A 7,490-nucleotide genomic window follows, 5' to 3' on the forward strand; every position below is an offset into this window, starting at 1 on the left:
CCCTGGTTGTCATAGTGTGCGATAGTTTTAAAATATAAAAACACATTGGGGGAAACTGGATAAGAGGTACATGGATGTCTCTGTATTATATTGTACAATTGTATATGAATCTACAATTATCTCAAAACAAAAAGTTTGCTTAAAAAATAAATTAACATTTTATTTTGGGGGTGGGAGTCATGGGTGAAGGTAGCCAAAAGCTTTAGACTTCCAGTTATAAGATAAGTAAGTCCAGAGGATGTAACCTTCCGCATGGTGACTACAGTTAATACTGCCTAGTATATCTTTGAAAGTTGCCAAGAGAATAGATCTTAAAATTCTCAACACAAGGAATAAAAACTTGTAACGATGCATGGTGATGGACGTTAATTAGGCTTAATTTGGTAATCATTTTACAGTACATACATATAACAAATCATTATGTTGTACACCTAAAACTAATGCAATATGGTATGTCAATTATATCTCAATTTTTAAATGATAAATAAATAATTATGATATATTAAGAAAAACAAGATAAATAAGCTCTTTAAGCATTACTGTTAAGAAACTAAATTAAAACAACCAGAAGCTTAAAAATAAATAAATCAGTATGACATTAGATGGATAAATGCTATGATAAAATGGAGGTAGGATGCTCTGAGAGCTTCGACTATGGGGTGTTGTTAGGAGAGACTTCCTAGATACCTGACTTCTGCCAGGTGGGAGAGAATTCATTCCAGACAAAGGAATCCGCACAGTGACTCTACCATTGGAATTCAGAGCAGAATCTTAGCCTTGTTCAACCCTGTCTCCCCAATGCATAGAATACTGCCTAGCTCACAGCTAATCACCAAAAACTGTTTGTTGAATGAATAAAGACATGGAAGAGGATGTGGTGAGTTTGGGAAGCCGCAAGGAGTCATCATGGTTGTGCACAGAGAGTTTTCGAGAAGAGAGACTGGGAAGAAGATGGTTACAGCAGATGGGCCGTGGGATGGGCACTATGAAGGATTCGATCTTTGATCTAACGTCAAGTAGGAGCCAAGTTTGTGGTTAGAAAGACCTTGTGGGCACAGTAAGGAGATAGATTGCAGCAAAGACACCAGCTAAGGAAGTAGCTATGGTGATTCAGGTGAGTACTTTGCTTACCACCTCAGATCTTGGAAGCCCTTCAAGGTAAGTCCTATTTCCAAAACAGAGGTGTCCAGTAAAAATGAAATTCAAGCCACATAAGCAATTTTCTAGTAGCCACATTAAGAAAGTAGAAGGAACCCTGGCCAGGTGGCTCAGTTGGTTGGAGTGTTGTCCTATACACCAAAAGGTTGTGGGTTCGAATCCCAGTCAGGGCATATTCCTAGGTTGCAGGTTCAATCACCCATCGGGGCACATACAAGAAGCAACTGATTGAAGTTGCTCTCGCTCTCTCAATCTCTCCCTCCCTCCCTTCCTTCCTTTCTCTCTCTCTCAAATCAATAAATATATCCTCAGGTGAGGATTAAACAAAAAGAAACTGGAAGGAAACACGTGAGACTAATTTTAATTAATCGTAGTGTGATAATTGCTAGAAATAAAATAGATTACATTTAACCATATATTATGAAAATGTCTATATTTCAACAACTAATCAACTTAAAACTTTTTTATTAAAAATATTTTACACTCTTTTTTTTTTTAAATATATTTATTGATTATGCTATTACAGTTGTCCCATTTCCCCCCCCACTCCACTCCATCCTGCCCACCCCCCTCCCTCCCACATTCCCCCCCTATAGTTCATGTCCATAGGTCATACTTATAAGTTCTTTGGCTTCTACATTTCCTACACTATTTTTACCCTCCCCCTGTCTATTTTCCACCTATCATCTATGCTATTTATTCTCTGTACCTTTCCCCCTCTCTCCCCCTCCCACTCCCTTAATGACAACCCTCATGTTCTAGTTGTTTGCCTAGTTTGCTCTCGTTTTTGTTTTATGTGTGGCTGTTAATAACTGTGAGTTTGCTGTCATTTTTACTGTTCCAATTTTTGATCTTCTTTTTCTTAGGTAACTCCCTTTAACATTTCATATAATAAGGGCTTGGTGATGATGAGCTTCTTTAACTTGACCTTATCTGAGAAGCACTTTATCTTCCCTTCCATTCTAAGTGATAGCTTTGCTGGATACAGTAATCTTGGATGTAGGTCCTTGCATTTAATCTTGGGTAATGTAATTATGATGTGCCTTGGTGTATTCCTCCTTGGGTCCAGCTTCTTTGGGACTCTCTGAGCTTCTTGGACTTCCCGGAAGTCTATTTCCTTTGCCAGATTAGGGAAGTTCTCCTTCATTATTTGTTCAAATAAGTTTTCAATTTTTTGTTCTTCTTCTTCTCCTTCTGGCACCCCTATAATTCGGATGTGGGAACGTTTCAAGGCGTCTGGGAGGTTCCTAAGCCTCTCCTCATTTTTCCAAGTTCTTGTTTCTTCATTCTTTTCTGTTTGGATGTTTGTTTCTTCCTTCTGGTCCACACCATTGATTTGAGTCCCAGTTTCCTTCTCATCACTATTGGTTCCCTGTACATTTTTCTTTGTTTCTCTTAGCATAGGCTTCATTTTTTCATCTGTTTTTCGAATAGATTCCACCAAGTCTGTGAGCATATTGATAACCAGTGCTTTGAACTGTGCATCCGATAGGTTGGCTATCTCTTCGTCGCTTAGTTGTATTTTTTCTGGAGCTTTGAAGTGTTCTGTCATTTGGGCCATTTTTTTTTTTTTTTTTTGTCTTGGCGCTTCTGTTACTTTAAGGGGCGGAGCCTTAGGTGTTCACCAGGGCGGGGTAACGCTGGTCGCTGGTCGCTGAGCTGTGACGCTGTACGAGGGGGAGGGGCCGAGTGGGAGCAATGGCGCCTGCCTCACTCTCCTCTGGATTTCAATCCGTCACTCCGCTACCCACAATCAAACTGGGCCCCTCTGGTGCTGGTTCCCGAGTGGGTGGGCCTGTGCACACTCTAGGCCCCTGTGGGTCTCTCCAACAACCTCTCCTGTGAGGCTGGGAGTCTCTCCTGCTGCTGCCCCACCCCCCCCCGGGGCACTTTCAATCAGAGGTTTGAGGCTTTATTTCCCGGAGCTGGAGCCCTGGGTTGCACGGTCTGCTTCGTTGCCCGCCGTTCGTCAGGTTTATCTGTGGGCTAATTTGGTGCCGCGGGGTGCTACCCGCTGCTCTGCCTGCCCCACTCTCCGCCACTCTGAGTCCGGCCTTCTTGGTTTATCTGTGCAGATGTGGGGCCGCAGGGTCTGCTAGTGCTCGGACTGCCTGCGCCATTTGTCCCACACTCCGCCAGTCTCAGTCCCGCCACAGCCACGCGAGTCCTCTCCACCCCGGTGCCCGTCTCCACCCCTCCTACCAGTCTGGATGAATGGTTATTTTCTATTTTCTTGGTGTTGGTCCCCCTTGCTGTTCAATTCTCTGTCAGTTCTGGTTGTGCGAGGAGGTGCAGTATGTCTACCTATGCCGCCATCTTGGTTCTCCCTATTTTACACTCTTTTCACAGTCTTTTCTTACCCTAAGTCTTTGGGTCTGATCTGCATTGATAACACACAATTGACAACACTTCCCCATTCAGACCAGCCAGACTGCAGGTGCTCAAGAGCTGCAGGTGGTGGCTGCCCTATTAGTGCAGGTGTAACGCACAGGAGGTACTATGCAGTGGGAAGGAGTATCTATTTGAACTCCTTCTAGCCCTTTGTCACGTGGCATGCCTATTGATCCTCACAACAACATCCGATGAAGTATGATTACCTACCCTTTATGATGAGGAAAATGAGACCCAAGAATTTAAACAAACTGACTAATCAGTGATGGAGTTAGGATTCAAATTCAGCCCTGACTGATTTTTACTCTTCTGCTGCTATAACCACTTCTTTTGCCCCTGCAGTGAGAAACCTTGGCCTGCAGGGGTATCCAACCTTTTGGCATCTCTGGACCAAACTGGAAGAAGAAGAGTTGTCTTGCACCACACATTAAATACAGTCCAACATGAAATCACAACAAAATCTCATAATGTTTTAATTAAATCAGTGATTGTGTGTTGGGCCACATTCATAGCCATTCTGAGCCCCATCTGGCCCGAGGGCCACAGGGAAGGGATCATTAGATCAACCTTACAGAGATCTCTGAGCCCTTGCCAGCTGAGCCTGTGTGGCTGATGCATGTTAAGTTTCAAAGCTTCAAGCAGCCAAGAGTCCATAAAAGACTTTCTTTTTTGGAATTTGTCAAAATCCTTATTTATCCAGAGCCAAATTTCTGATCTGCTGAGCCTAATCACGTTATCTGAGAGTCTCAGTCTTTGGAAATGTGCAGCTTGCCTGACAGGATCACAGCTTCTTACCTCCCATCACTGAAGGGCCTGCACCAAAATAAATTACAAGAAGAAATTTCTCCAAAGTAGCAATGGTCCTGATGGTTAGTGAACAATGAATCCAGGATAGTAATCAGGTCCAGAGAAGGGAAGCTAACGCAATCAAGGGGATGGAGAAATTTCATAATAAAGGATAGGCTGAGCTAAGACCCATTTCTCTGTGCAGCTATGGCCCCTGGGGCCTGGGTATCTTTTGGAACCAGCATCTCTTGGAACCACTGACCCACCTTTGCAAAATGCTGGCCAAGGATAAGAGATGCATTCTGAGATATCAGAGCTGAGTAGAGTAAAAGCCTCAAAACCATGATTCTGAGTTAACAACCCATGGAGAGAAAGCAAACCAGGCCCAGAACATAGAGCTGGAACTATCTGAATATTATCATATAAATATCTAATGGATTTTCTTCCTATCTAAATCACCCCTTTGTTTGTAAGCCACAGAAACAACCCAACCTTATTATGTCCCAACCAAATAAAGTTCATTATCTTTCTCTCCAGGCTCTTTCCCACACCCCTCCACCTGGCCTTCCCCATCTCTAAACCAAACCCCTGAGATGCATTCTAGGCACTTCCCTGTCCCACTCCCCCACTACATGCACAATTCTGTCAGTTCTATCTCCCAAACACATTGTGATTCAGTTTCCTAATTCAGAACCCTTGAGGACCATTTCACTGATGCCTCTGACTCTTTCCTCTCTGTTCACTGTAGCTAGAAGTTCCTTTCTAAATGTCAGTCTAATCTTGATTTGTATATTCTAGCTGAATCTCTTCACTGCTCCCCATGCATTCAGGATAAAATACAAACACCTTAACAAAGCACTCTCCTTAGCCCTGGCCTCTCCTGGGCCCCTCCCCATTCTCACTCCAAGCTCAGGACTTGCAGGTTGAGCCAAGCAACATTGTCTCTCCCATCAGGTCTTCACACTTGCCCTTTCCTCTCCCCAGCTCCTATGTTTGCTTCACCCATATGCATTCTTTAGGACTTGGCTTAGCCACTGCATCCTACGAGAAGCCTTTTCTGATCCTCAAAGTCTGAGGTGGGTACCAAAGACGTGTGCTTTCATCATCCTTGTGCCTCCCTATTAGGCTCCCTTCACGTGGCATCATCATCAAAAGTCCCCTTGTCTCCAGCCACCACCAGATGTTGTTAGCTCCAAGGAGCTGATCCGTGATCCCTGTTCACCCTTCCCTCCCCAATGCCTGCACAAGGTAGGCAACAAACACTTAAGCGAGTAAACAATTGCATGATGGTGGAGAACAGCAAATATCACTTATTTCCATCACCCCGCAACTCAAAACTTTGTCAGTCTCCATTAAAGTTTGGCAAATATATCCAGAAGAGCAAATGGTCAAGTCAGTAGGACTTGCTTTCCCATAGCTAAATGAAAACCCGTGGGTCCGTGCAGGAACCATCATGAAACACCTCAAGCTTCACGTTAGTGCAGTGTGGGGCCCACATGTGGGGGTGCAGACTAACCCAGGCAGCAACGACCTTGGAAACATTAGGCCCAGGGAGCAGGGTCAGTGCCCACTTCCCTGCTATCTTCTTTTCCATCACAGGACACTAAACCTGATGGTTCCCACCCCCCACCCCTTTGAACAGATTCCTCCATGAGAGTGGTCAGGTAGGGCACACATCTGCTTCTTGGCACTCCTTGGCACCTTGGTCTGGTTGGGTTTAGGACTAACCCCAATTACTTGGAGAGGGGAAAAAGCATTTTCCCTCTGTAGCTTGAAGTATCTCAAAGAAATGTGAAGAGTATGGAAATTATATTTGATTAGCAGACAGCTATTCACTTCGATCATTTCTCTTATTCTGTAGCTCTCTTTGGAAAAAGGAGTTTGGGCTTTTCTGACAGCCTGATGGGTAATGACATAATTTTAATAATCCTCTCCCCTCGGGGTCAGAAGTGAAGAAGGACACTTCATAATGAAATTACTGTGCCTCAGACATGTAGTCACTAGGTTCATCCTTTTTGCATTGTTCACGTCCAGGACTCTGGAAAAAAGATGCCTATTTCAGGCCTGCCTAACACCGTGGTTGATGCTCTGCTTTTTTTTTTAACAAAAATTATTTATTTTGCTCACAATTCTGCAATTTAGACAAAGATCAGGAGGGACGGTCATTTCTGACCTATGTGACATCAACTATGCCAGCTCAACTTGGGGACTGGAGGGTCCACTTCAGGTTGGCAAGTTAATTCTGACTGTCAGCTGATTAGAGAGAGAGAGAGGAAGGGAGAGAGAAACATCGAGGTGTTGTTCCACTTAACTGTGCATTCATTGATTGATTCCTGCATGTGCCCTGACAGGGGATCGAACCTGCAACCTTGGCTTATTGGGACAATGATCTAACCAACTGAGCTAGACCTCTCCACAGGCTGCTTGGACTTCCTCACAACCTCATGGCTTGGTTCAAGAATGAGCGTCTGAGATAGAAAGCAGAAGCTACCAGTTTCTTTTGTTTTTCCATGTCCCCCACTCCACCCCCATTCACAATACAGACCAGGCAAAAAGCCTGGGCTGTGGGGTATATACAGTGGGTTTACTCTGCCTCCCCTTTCTGTACAGTCAGTGTATAAGAGCACAACCTGTGGTAAGTACCAGCAGGCCGACGCTCTGCTTTCCAAACTGTGAAGACCCATGAGGCCTACAGGAGACTGAGCCAAAGGCATAAAGCTTTAGAAATTCTATCAAAATACACACACACACTCTTAATTCAACTCCACTCATCACATAAAATTAGAGTTTAATTTATCAATTTAAACAATTATAAGACACACGATCCTTTTATTTTTAGACACTAGTCTAATCTTGTCCTCCCAATGTTATAACCAGGGTTTGGTTGGGGGGAGGGGTGTTTGTCTCCCATTCTCACTTTTCTGTAGCGGGCAAGAGAAACAAGTCTGGATGGACTGCTCCACACTCCCACCCTGACTCTTACCTGATTGACTGGTGGCATCGATAAATAACGTGGTGACTCAACATGTTGGAAGGTTAAAGTTCAGGTAGATTTATCAGTTAGGATGGTTTGGGCTGCAAATAACAAGTGCAAACCACTAAAGGCGGCATAAATGTACTTATGCTTAAGTACCAGGAAGGCCAGAGTCAGGGAG

At 44.0% G+C, this 7,490-nt stretch overlaps 1 non-coding gene across 1 annotated transcript; it reads right to left on the reverse strand.

Annotated features, from left to right (window-relative positions):
• Nucleotides 1–6,853: 6,853 nt before the first annotated feature.
• Nucleotides 6,854–6,987, reverse strand: LOC112312108 (small nucleolar RNA SNORA51). Its single transcript, XR_002975553.2, has one exon. It is a non-coding gene; the product is annotated as a small nucleolar RNA SNORA51 (small nucleolar RNA).
• Between the last annotated feature and the right edge of the window lie 503 nt (nucleotides 6,988–7,490).

The sequence above is a fragment of the Desmodus rotundus genome, chromosome 7 (genome assembly GCF_022682495.2).
Source record: "Desmodus rotundus isolate HL8 chromosome 7, HLdesRot8A.1, whole genome shotgun sequence".
In the NCBI taxonomy this organism is placed as follows: Eukaryota; Metazoa; Chordata; class Mammalia; order Chiroptera; family Phyllostomidae; genus Desmodus; species Desmodus rotundus.